The following is a 12,678-nucleotide window of genomic DNA, read 5'->3' on the forward strand; positions in this document are numbered from 1 at the left end:
AACTCACTGTAAACCTGGATTACAGCAGAAAGTCACTCCCAAAATACTGCAGACATCAGAATGTCCCAACTTTAACCTTTTAATAAACTAAGTTGATTGACTTTAGTATTTACCAGAACTTTCCGGTACAGCCACAGGCAGCACTTGAAAAAAGTTAAGTCTCAGGTATCTTGGACTGGGACCACAAAACATAAGACAAAATTTCAGGATAAGCCTGATCATCTCAGTATCTATCAAACCTGAATAAATATGGCAAAAAAAATACAAGCTAATAATCTAAAAAGTTTTTATAAAAAAAAATACAAACCATAACAAAGTCCAGGTTGTACCTTACACTCCAATAAAATAAACAATTTTAAACGTGGGAAAAAAAAGTCAATTTAGATGAGAATTTAGACTTCACATCCTATTCTGCTGCTCCTAATCAATAGGATATCCCCAAAACAGTGCTTGGCACTTGGAGATAAGCCCCAGAACACTTCAGCCTTCCTTGGCCCACTTCCTGACTGGGGTCCTGCAGCAACACCATCTGCACCAAGAGGGTCTCACAAGGAAGCCAAATTGGGAAATGACACTGACCAAGAGTGAAGCCACAAACACAAGAGCACCAGGAACGAATCCCCACAGCTTAATGTGGAACAAGCTTTTTGTCAGCAAGTCAGTCCTGCAGGACACTGCTGGCCAGGTGGGTACTGAACATCTCTGGGTGATAAAACAGCACAGGAGCATCTGCTTTCGGGTGTGATCAAAGCCTGGTACCCAAACCCAGCCTGGCTGCTCTGAACACTGACAGCCTGGCACAGCTCAGCCTGCATGGGCAGAAGCACCAGGTTTCCCTTACAGGTGCATGGCCCATTTTCCAGTGAGAGAACAGAGCTCTGGATTCCAAGCCTTGAGCGAGAGTCACCCAGGCGGTCCCTCAGAAACCTGCTGCTCAATGCTGCCTCTTTACACACTTCTTCCCGGCCAAAATGCAATCAGACAGAGGAATAGGCTTGCTCTGTCTTTCCCCACTTCATCAGGCTAATCAAACATTACCTACGCAAGCCTGGGATGAATTTGGGCCAACAAGGAAAGAGGCTTTGCCTGCCTTATTGTTCTGCAGATTAGGCTTCCTGCTTTCCCTTTGAGGTACGAGGCTTGTTTCCCAAAGCCCCTTCTTTCTCTACCCCCTAACTTTTGGCTGATAGATAGCAGGTTTTTTTATTCCCTTTTACAGTGGTGCCCCGTTTGGAAGCATCATAATTCATCCCAGTCCCCCGGGAGCCTTTGTGCACCAGGCGGATACAAGTCACGCCACTGACTGACGGCAGCACCTTCCAGCCCTTGTGACACTTGTCACCACTGACAGCACTTGGCTGGGCAGGTTCCTGAAGGGACACCCTGATGACCATTAAAGAGAGAGCCAGCACATAAACCAGAGGGCAATTCAAGTGTCTGGTCCACGGGAGAAACACAATGTTCCAAAGTTCATCCCAGAACAATGGGGGCCGGAGGAACAAAGGCACCGAAACTGTGGCCAAGGGGCACCCATTACACGAGTCAATTGTTTCCCTCCACCTGGAAGGGAAGGAGAAGATCCATCCAGACTGATTAGCATGCTAATGATCAAAGGAAAGTTCTTTAAAGAGGCTCTTATTGTGTAATGATTGCATTTACGTATTTCAGGGAAACAAACAAATGGATTACCCAAGGAACAGACATTCCCACCAGGATGGTATATCCATTTCTCCCTCCTGTTATGGCTTCTGAGGGAGCCTGGAGTAACATGTTCATCCTTCACTGGGTAAAATTAGACACTTGGCTTTTCCTTTAACTGAACACAGCTATTCCTACAGGTTGATGATGTCTAATGATCAGGAATTGCTTGGTTTATTCCTTGGAAATTTCTTCCACATTGCAGCATTGCCTGGGGTTGACATGGCTGATAAAGCAAAACACTTCAGTCTCTGAGCAAGAAGTCACCACAAAAACCACCATAACCACCTTTACTTTGGTGGCTGCTTGGACTGGGCATGAAAAGGGCAAGGCTGGGGTGTTAGAGCAGGCAGTGCCATTTCATTAGGTGGCACTTGTCCCTCTGAGTCACTAATGAGCAACAGTCCCCCAGGCAACACGCTCGGGCAATTATGTTGGAGGTGCTGTTTTTTCAGATGAGTCATAAAACAGAGGTCTTAACCTTGTAATTAAAGATGCAATGGCACGTTTGGGAAAGGAAAAAAAAAAAAAGAGAGAGAGTCAGGTGTTCGCCCTACTATGTCCTGGCAGAAATCCAGCCCTGGCAATTTGTCTTCTCCCAACATAATGCTGTCCCACAGCACCAACCCAACTCAGACTTCCAAAACAGCCTCGTTGGCGCCTTTGGAAAAGCTGTTACACCCCTCCCCACGGAAGGGGCTACGCACTGAACAGCAGGAACCTGCCCAGGAGGGAAAAGGTGATGGGGTGTTTACACAGCCCAGACACAGGCAGGGAGGGATGGGACTGGCTGAAAGGTCAAGGGATTCAGCAGGAGAGTGGGAGGTAGGAAGGGTGAACTGGGGGCTACATCGTCTGCTCCTTCCCTGAGAATACAGAGAACACAACACCCACCCAAGTTTTTCATAGAATAATTCGGGTTGGAAGGGATTTCTAAAGGTTATCAAGTCCCACTCCCCTGCCATGGGCAGGGATGTGTTCAACTCTATCAGGCTGCTCAGTGCTCTGTCCAATCTGATCTAGAATATTTCCAGGGATGGGGCATCCACCACCTCTCTGAGCAATCTGTGTCAGTGCCTCACCACCCTCACTGTACGAAATTTTCTTATCTGTAATCTACATTGACCCTCTTTTAATTTAAAACCATCACCCCTTGTCTTATCACAACAAGCCCCTCTAAAAACTCTTGCCTCCATCCTTCTTCTAGGCTCCCTTTAAGCATTAAAATCTCACAGTAAGGTCTCCCCAGAGCCTTCTCTTCTCTCCAGGCTGAACAACCTCAAGTTTTTAACCAAGCAGAACGATGGAGACAGATCTCAGGGGGGATTTCAATGAATATCTTCTTTCCTCCTTTCACATCAATCCCTTTTTTCTCACCATATTTCCCAGAGTTCAGCAGAAGTAAGCATTCCTTATGCTAATGGATGCTACCTAAGGCCAAGGCCAGCTAGGCTGTGCTTAAGTGCAGGCTCAGTAGCAGCCAGCAAGACAAACACATCAGCAGCTCCATCTGCCTCCTCTCTCACGAGGCTTATGAGATTTAATATCCAAGGTCTTGACTCCTTAGCCATGTTTTGCTGGAGACAGGAGCAATGGGTTTGAGTTGTGCAGAGCCCTCTTTTCTCCAGCAATCAGGTCCATACCCACCTGACCACACACCAACCTGCATTTCCTCTCCCCACCTCACCTCCACTTTGGAAATTAGAAGAGTTCGACCACGGGGCAGTTATAAAACACCACAGTCATGGATGCGAGTGTTCAGCTTTGGGAAGCTTGGGCAGGAATACAAATCTCCCAGTTCATCAGGGATCAACATGATAACGGCTCCAGGGTTTGCCTGAAGTTCCACGAGCGTTTCCATGAAGAATAAATCTTCCTCCAGCCCGCAAAGGCTGAGGAGTTCCCCCTCTCCACCTTCACACCGCGTCCCTCAGACCCACCAAAGCCACCCTGTTGGTTCCTTCAGCCAGGTTTTCTTTCAAAGACTTCAACAATTAAAAAAAAAGAAAAAAATCCAAGCAAAGCAATTTCAGCAAGGTCAAGCTTCTAGAGACAAAGCTAGAAAGCATTACCTCAAGGAACTGAGATGTACAGCACTCTCATTCCTGTGCCCTCAGCATCTCTCACCATGTCCTCGTTCTCCAGACTCTTTCACTCAACACCAAGAAGGACAACCAGACTCTCCACCTGCTCTCCCTCCAAAAGCAGAACAAGATGCCACCTTCCACTATCTGCCAAAAAGCACAATTTTAAGCTCTTTTGACAATTTAAGCCGTGCTCTTCATTTTCAAGAGTTAATTTACTCCAGCAAATAAAGTTTCTACTGCCACCCCACTTTATTCCCTGCAGGGATGTCTATTAAATGAGACTAAATTGGAAAGGCACAGTGTCACTACTTAGTTTCTTCTTCAAAAGGAAAATTTCTGAGCTTTCTGAGCACTGAACTCAAAGGTAGAAGTGACGACCTGAAGCGCTGCAGAAGAGAAAACAAAGCTTATTTCTTCAGACTCAAGGATTCAGCTTAAGATTTCCTGAGTAAGCAACTCCCCTTGGAGCTGAGGCAGTGGCAGTGACCCCAAGAGCCACCAGGGCAGAGGTATTTCAGACTCACAGAATGGTCTGGGCTGGAAGGGAGCTAAAAGACCATCTCATTCCAAACCCCTGCCATGGGCAGGGACACCTCCCACCAGACCTACATATGAAGTTTACTTTTCAACTGGTAGCACAGTCGAGTTTGCTGTTTGTTTAAGGTGCTTTGTCGTAGGTCTGGGACAACACCAGATGATCCACCGTGGGAAGCAGCAGACAAGAAGTGGGTATATTTCCTGATTTCTGACATTCTTATCATTTTTACATTTACATTGAACAACAAAGCCCCAACCCTGCCATCCTCCATTATTAAATTCCTGTGGGCACTGTGTCTCAGATCTAATAACCCATTTCAACTCTCTTGTTTTAAAGTTAGTAATAAGTTCTTCTCTTGAGCCTTGCAATATTAGTTGGATTATGAATAAAAACACATTCTCTGGATACTTGGGTAACTCAATTACAATGTTCTGCTGCTTCCATCTTCCAAGTAAACAGCCCTCTGCAGCACAAGCCTTATATTGAAGTAAAACACAGCTCTGCAACAGGCTTTCTATCAGTAGTACCACAGCCTTTGGCTTTTAGGGTTTCTCTACAGTAAATCTCTCACAGTTTTGGTGGTTTGATATTTAATTGGAGTTTACCTCGAGACAACACCAGTTCGAGAGGGTTATTGGAATGGTACTTTTTTGTTTGCAGACTCCTTAATACTGGCAGCTCTCAGGCTGTACATCTGGAGAATTTGGTTACCCCACAAGTACTGATCAGAAAACATCAGGTACCTTCATCACCCCTTACTCAGGGTGAGCTCCAATGTCCCAATTTCACAGAATTTGCATCAGAAGGGACCTTAAAGCCCATCCAGTTCCACCCCCTGCCATGGGCAGAGACACCTTCCACTACCACAGGTTGCTCCAAGCCCCATCCAACCTGGCCTTGGACACTTCCAGGGATGGGGTAGCCACTACTTTCCCCACAAATTCCATTTCCACATCTTCAAAATCATTTTACTGGAGCTCTCAGGAAGTTCATCAAAAACTCATCAGCATGTGCAATGTCCTGCCTTAAAGCTGATAAAGCAAAACATTTCAGTGTCCAAGAGAGAAGTCACCACAAAAAAAAAAAATCTCTTATTCAGCTGAAAAAGCCTTTAGACTTTCCCCATTTCCTTCCAGGAAGAATTACCAGTTCTCACTGTGACAGAATGAACCTGGATGGATAACTGGAAAGAAATCTACTTCCCAGAAGACATTCAGGGCTTTAGCTTTGAAGTAAAGTTTTGGCTACTTCAAGCTGATTTCCAGGAGTTTGTCAGCCAGTGTCCATCAGACAGCTGGGCACCCAATTGCACAGTGGGCAGTGTTGCAGTTTTGCATCCCCTCAAACAGATCCAGGTCCAATTCCAGGTTGGACAAATGCATTGTCTCATCCAAGGTTTTGATCCCAGTGGGAAATGATGCAGTTTCCCCTGTGCAAGGCTCCACCAGACCTGGTGTTCAATATTAAACTCTGAGATCACTTCTTATTCTTTGTTCTCTCCACTCCAGCATTAATTAACATCCCAGGACAAGGCACCAGGCAGCTGCACTCAGGTTCCTGCAGTTTGGGGCAGGGGGGAGAGCCCCAATTTATGTGCTTTAAATACCCAATAACCAAAGGATGCTGCTCCCCTCCACCTTCCCCAGTCAGCACAAGCACAGACAGACTTGAGAGAAAAATCGCACACATGAGAAATAATATCCCAGGGGAAACCTGCAAGAGAGGAGGACTTTTTTTTTTTTAATTATGTGGAGCAGTGACTGAAAGGAGCCTGCAACTGAGCTTAAAAATATCTGTGTGCAGCAAGAGCTCAACTGGAGGAGGATGAGGAAGCCTCAAACTCCTTTAATAACACAACTGTATCACAGCAGAACAGGACAAGAGCTTGACAAGCAGCAAATCTGATAACACTGACGAGATGATCAGCTCCAAATATATCAAAACTACAGTGGTTTTTCCCCACAGAGCCTCTCTTGTGCTCTTAAAACATGAGATTCTGGGAGTTTTCAGGGAAGAACCAAGCAGTGTGGTCTCTTGGTGGAGACATTCCCTGCAAATTATTTAAAACCAGTCAAGTCAGCAAGAAAGAATGGACAGCAGCACATGAAAAGCTATTCTGCCTCAAGTTGCCACTTCTCATTTCTATCTACACCTCCAACAGCTGATTCCTCCCCACAGGCCCTGGATATTTCAGCTGGAGAACACTGGTGAAAGCACAGCTCATGCTGGCTGTGAGATAAGAATATGCCCCTGTGCTGCTGTTCTGGGCAGTCACAACCAACAGACAGGGCAAGAGCTGGAGATTTGACTTGTTTTTTCTCTACACCCTGACAAAAAAAAACCAAACCAAAACAAAAAACCCCCACCAAAAACAAAGAAAAGTAACCACAGAAATCAGGGTTTCAAAACTGATGGCTGTAATTCAAGGAAGTGTAAGATGAGTAAGGGATGACTGTTAATACTCAGGCAGGAAAATGCCTGGTAAATAGTGGATGATGTTGCCTGTGGCAAGCCCAAACACTGCCCTCTCCCCAGAACATATTGATAATGGCAAAGGAAAACAGAACAGAAATTACTCAAGAGGGGTAAAAAGACCTTTTGTAAGTGATTAAATGGGAAATATCAGCACTGGGAGTTCCAGGGAGTTTTTTTCCTCGAAGGGCTGAGTCAAAAATCAGCTCAGGGACAGCTCTTCACTGCAGAGTTGTCCCTTTCTCAGTGCAGACACACATCCAGCCCCAGCAGAGCCTGATGGGGGATAACCCCCTTCCTTCCCAAGGCACAGCAGAGCCCTGTCCCTCCTCCATTTATCCTTTCTCCCCCTCGGTGGCAGGGCTGCAGGGAAGGGCTCTGGAAGGACAGGTTGCAGGGAAGGGCTCTGGAAGGACAGGCTGCCCAGCTCCACAGAGCACCAGCTGTGGTCCCTCCTCCCCCCTGTTACATCCACATCCCCACCACAGATGCCTCAATATCTCCCCAAGACCGTTTTTTACAGCACCAGTAGAGGAGCAGAGAGTCAGTGATGTATCAGTCAGCACGTTAAAAGCCCGAGGGCACATTCCAGCTGGTCCCCACTGGAAGGACAGGCTCCCCTCTGCCCACACCTGCTGCTCCCCACTTCCCTCAGCTCATCCTCCTCCTCGTGAAGCTGCCAAGCCACTGCCAGGCTCGTCCCCTGAAGGAAGGATGGACAGCCTGCCTGGAGATTTAGCACAGGCAGCAGGATGGGGCACCAGCAGGTGCTGGCACTGCTCAGCAATAAAACTGGTGCTGGTACCGCTTGGCAATAAAAAAGGGATATTTACTGGAGACTTTTACCTAAATGGGTCCATTAAAACATCGTCTGCATGCAAATACCTACGAGAAATCAACTTCTAAACTGCTTTCAAGAGGCTCAGAAGATGGTCACGCCCCAGGAAGATTTAAAGCTACCCCAAAGCCTCTTCAGTAAGCTTGTAGAAGACAGTGTTGCTCAGAGCAGACACAGAGGAGGAAGGTGCTTTTAAGCAGCCCAGTCCAATGGCAAATTGGTGCTTTATCCAAGAGACTCAGACCTGCAGGGACATAGGTTTTGCCCTCCTTATGTACAAACATGTCCTCTAGCAAACCTTACAGGAGAGGATGTTTCTGTCAAAGGCAGTTTTAAAGAATTATTCATGTTTAACACACTCCTCTTGCCACAGAATTGCACAGATGCTGTGCAAAGCCAATACCTTCTTCCCCCTGCATTCCAACTCAAAACATCCCTAAAAGATTATCACTATTTCTTTGCTTCCCACGAGGGTTTCATTGCCCAAAAATACACATTTTTAAGGCTAAGAGGTCTGGATTATCAAAACTAAACACCACACCCCTTGGAAGCATCCCATTTCTCTGAATTTTGGAGAACACAGCACCAGTTCCTTTGTCATTCCCAGGGTTATCCCAAGGTGCACAAGTCACCTGGATATAAAGTTTTGCTCCATGGATGTATCTAAACAGTGTCCCCCATCACAGTGTGACCTCCCCAACACCCCAGCCCTGATCCAGGCAGAAAACACAACTTTTTACAGCTCTGAGGCTCAGCAGGCACTAAAGGAATCAAATCATGGATTGTGTGCAAGGAGCTGGATATTCCCCTGAGGAAGGGAAATGGTGTGAGGAGGTCTTAAGTTATGCCACGGCCACTCTGGCAGATGAAACCCCAGAACTCATTTTCACAGTGGCTGCCTGTGAAAATAAAGCATCATATTGGAAGGATAAAGCAGGAAGCATCCTCCTGCCTGCTCCCTCCCAGGCAAACACACACCCACACACAGGCTCAGGGATCACAAATGCCTGCTCTCAAAACCTTTTCCTGGCTGCACCGAACAGTTCCCTCCCGCCCTCATCCCCTCCCTGGCTCCCTCCAGAACAGCCAGTGCAATAAAACCACGGAATAAAAAGTCACTGGGTGCAGCAGTGACAGCTCCCAGAGACCTTCCCCTGACAGAACCACCCCATCCACACTCGGGTTTGGATTTTCCAGGAGCAGCCTACCGCCCAGGTTGACTCATCAAAATTTAGCCCACCCAAACAATTAATATCCGAGGGTGCCTCCCAGAGGTGAGCTGCAAGAGGAAGCCACCCTGTAAATCCAGAGTCATGAAGCTGCTTTCCTAACACAGGATCTCTAATCCCCATCCAGTGGATTTCTTGGCCAGCAGGACAATTTGAGCAGCAAGGGAACAACAACCCTTTGGGATTCAGCTGGCAGACTACTGAGCTGTTCTCCCCTTTTTTCTTTTTTGAGGTTGAAGAGGTTTTGTTTTGTTGGACCCTCTAAAAAAAGTGATTTAAGGCTCGCAAGGATTTCTTGCCTCGGTGCTACATGGAGAGGAGTGAAAGCCAATACCTCCAGAGATCCCACAAGCTGGCAAAGGCCCAAGAACAGACCAGTTGAGACTCCTCAGCAGACTTTTCCTGAAACATTTAAATAATTTAGAAAGCATTAACTCTTACTGACAGCTCCTTCCCTTGCAGGGCCGTATCAGAAACCTCATCACTCTTAATCCAAAAGGATAGACACTGCAATAGCCCCAAATCTTGGTCAGGGTTGAATATGGCTTTGAAAAGGTGCCTGGGGTATTTTTTTCTTTGCTCAAACGCCTTCCTTGCACAGGCAGGTCTTTCAGAGACCACCACCTGCCACTTATCTGCAGTGGCACTGTGTAAAACATGCAAAAATGGTTAAGAGACAGCCTGTCAACGTTTTCCTTGCTTGGGGCTATTCAGAGGAAGGGAGCTGTTCCCTGGAGTGGTTCGACTGTGTAAATACTGTAAAAATTAAGCAGCACTGAGGTGTAAACTAGTAGCTCTAAGCCCTTCTTTGGGGTCAAGTAGAAGAGATGCTGCAGCACCACCAGTCTCACACCATAGCATCTTCCCCCCAGGGTGCCAGGGTCATGTTTTGGAACAAAGTGCATTTTCATAAAGTTTTTCTCCCCCTCTATCTTATCACCAACAGAGATAAAAATGGCTGGTAAAGATGCAGCAGTGGCTGCTCCAAGCTCTTCCAGCAAAGTTATTTCTGTGCCCCTTCCCACCACCACTCCTGAAAAGGCAGCTGGATGGAACAGGGGACCAGCTCTAACCCCCACAAAACCAGGAGTTAGGCCAAACCCAAGATCTCTACTAGAAATGGAAGCAGAGCACTGAGCCCAAGCCACCTGATCAACAAACACATTTTCAGTTGTGGTTCCAATCAAGACACAGAAAGAAAGAGAAAGATTTCTCCTCCTGCCATGGAAAATGAGAACAGCCCAAAGGAGACCCAAATGGCAACACAGCTGCATTCCACAGCCCCAACCATCCCCTCAAAACCAAGGCTTGCAATTCCCAGCAGGTTCAGCAGGATAACACCAATCACCCCACACAGTTTTCCATGTTTAGCAGCCATGAAACAACATCAGTGACCACAGGAACACAGGTGGGGGCAGAGGCAGCAGCACCAGATCCCATTTTGCCGTCCATCATCAATCCAAAACAAAAAATGCCCCAGTCCAGTGATGAAATAATTGCAGATTGGCACTCCAGGAGATAATGCCACTCATTAGGACATTGTTTATGGTTCATCTACGTGGCTCCCATGGCTACAGCAACAGGGATGATGTTTGTGAGCATTTAAGAGACATTATAAACATGCATTTTGTCTTCACTCAGTTTTCCCCAAGTGAAACATCACCATGTAAAGCCTCACAGACAGGGATGTTTCAGCATTAATTAAGAGGGGAAAAAAAGCAGAAACAGGTAAGCAGCTCTCCTGTGCTCACCTCGAAACTGAATTCCAACCCTGAAATCCAGCACTCTGGTGAATGTAAATGGAATTCAGGAGGTATCCTCCATCCTTAAACACAGCAGACACCCAGCACAGGCAACACATATCATCACTAAGCAGCAAAGCCCATTGAAAACGCATCAAGCCCTGCCTTACTTTAGCGAATTTAATAATTCAACAGCTGGAAGGGCTGGTTTGTTTTTTGTTGTTTTTTTTTTTTTAGATTTCCTGTCCAAACGCATCGCCCAGCAACAGAGTAGTGCTTCAGTTTGAGGAGGTTCTCTGTAAGACCACAACTTACCTGCACTACTCCTTTAACAGAGATGCTGCTCCAGTCCCCTCCCGGCCGCTCCCCCCCGGGATCCACCACACTTGTTCCCAAATCCCACTCGCTCAGGTGGCCGAGGCAGCGGCGGCGGCTCGTGCTTTTCCTATGGCTCCAGCGTTAATCCATCCAGGGCATCTTTCCCCCTCACTTCCAATTGGCGAGCGGCGGATGGGTGGAGTGAGAGCGCGACCCATTAGCTCCCAGATGGGCTCCTCGATCCCGGCTCTCTCCAAGCCGGGAGCCGCTAATTCCACACACCTGCACGGCAACCTCTGCACATGCCACCGACCGCCCCGAGAGCCGGGATTTGGGATTTCTCCTCCAGCCAACCCAGATCCCGCCGCCTCCCGGAGCTCTTCGCCTCTGCCAGCGAGGAGGAAAAGCAGGATAATTAAAGTGACCAAGCGGTTGGGAGCCGCAGAGTTTTGCTGGATGCTGTAGGGAGAAAGCTCCTGTTCCTCCTTAAAAAAAACCCGCCAGCTTTGTGGCAGCCAGGCTCAACTGAAGTGAGAAGATGCTGTACCTTACAGAGAGAAGTACAGGGAAAGCCAGAGGATGTGAAGATGCACGAAGAAGAGGGGGGGGGGGTGAAACCTGCTGCTCAAAGGTAGATACAGCAAATTTCTTAAAGATACAGCTGCCTGCCCGACTGCTGGGCTCTGGTGGTTTATCCAGGCAGCAGTGCAAGGGTTACTGCATGAATTCAATGAGCAGCCTGCCTATGGGAATGAGAAACAGGGCACTAAGTCTGTGCTCTAACTCCTAGAAAATAAAGCTGAAAGACCTCACCTCATCCGAGGAGACTTGTATCCAAAACTCTCAGCCCAGCACTGGACCTAAAAAGCTTTGGAGGGAAGATGCCACATCCTCTCCCCTCTGCTCCAGCCTATTCTACTGCTTCACTTTCCTTACAATTCAAGATTTTCATCACAATAAACCAAGGCTCCCCCAGCTGAATATTTAAAACCCGGAGGAACGGTCTATGCTGGCCAAAAAAAAACAACAACAAACAACCAGAAGGAAAAAACCCCCAAACTCCCCAAAGCAAGGTCAATTCAGCCTTAGAAAAGGCAGAACCCTAAAAGAATAAGACAGAAATAAATTGGTGCATTATCCAAATGTTGGCAAGGCTGGCTTGCTCCCCTACAGTAACTCTGACAATTACTGTGACTTCAGTAAAAAAAAAAAAATTCCCAGAGATATTTACCAGGAGGCAGGAAACGTTTCCCGGAGCAAAGCAAGGAGAGGCAGGACCCGGCTGGGGAAGGGGCATCACTTCCAGCAGAGGGATTCAGTCAGAGCCTCATACCCCCATCTCCAGTCCCTGCCACAGACTTGTTTCCGCTGCACGAAACCACAGGCAATGCATGTTTTTAAACACCTCCCACGCATTTTCCCTGCCGAGACTGCTCATCCAGTCTCCTCCATTTTTTTTTTGCATGCCACCTGACGAGCTTTTCCAGGTGAGACCCATCACATTCCAACTGGCAATACGATGCAAAGGAAGCACAGCGTGGTTCATGAAGTGTTGAGGGTGGAAGAGACCCTGGGAGGTCTCTATTCCCAATCCCTGCTCCAGGAAAAACCACCTTTAAAGAGAAATCAGGCTGCTCAGGACTTCACCTCATTGAGCCTGATGCCCTCACCCAAAAAGTTTTATGGGAAGTCCAGACTCCCATCCTTAGGATCAGCACTTACAGCAGAGCTCGGCTCCTAAACCAGCAGGATTTAC

The 12,678-nt window shown here is 47.3% G+C and overlaps 1 protein-coding gene across 3 annotated transcripts in view; it reads right to left on the reverse strand.

Moving 5' to 3' along the window:
- SLC4A11 (solute carrier family 4 member 11) overlaps positions 1 to 12,287 on the reverse strand; it is a 93,730-nt gene extending 81,443 nt beyond the window's left edge. For 2 of the 3 annotated variants that reach the window (XM_018083205.2, XM_018083206.1), the window contains exon 1: positions 10,920 to 10,952. The gene's annotated coding sequence lies outside the window, so the exon portion shown is untranslated. Of the gene's footprint in view, positions 1 to 10,919; positions 10,953 to 12,153 lie in introns of those variants that run through there. The other variant, XM_018083203.1, reaches the window with a different exon arrangement.
- Positions 12,288 to 12,678: the final 391 nt, after the last annotated feature.

The sequence above is a fragment of the Manacus vitellinus genome, unplaced genomic scaffold (genome assembly GCF_001715985.3).
Source record: "Manacus vitellinus isolate BGI_N305 unplaced genomic scaffold, ASM171598v3 scaffold_61_pilon, whole genome shotgun sequence".
NCBI lineage: Eukaryota > Metazoa > Chordata > Aves > Passeriformes > Pipridae > Manacus > Manacus vitellinus.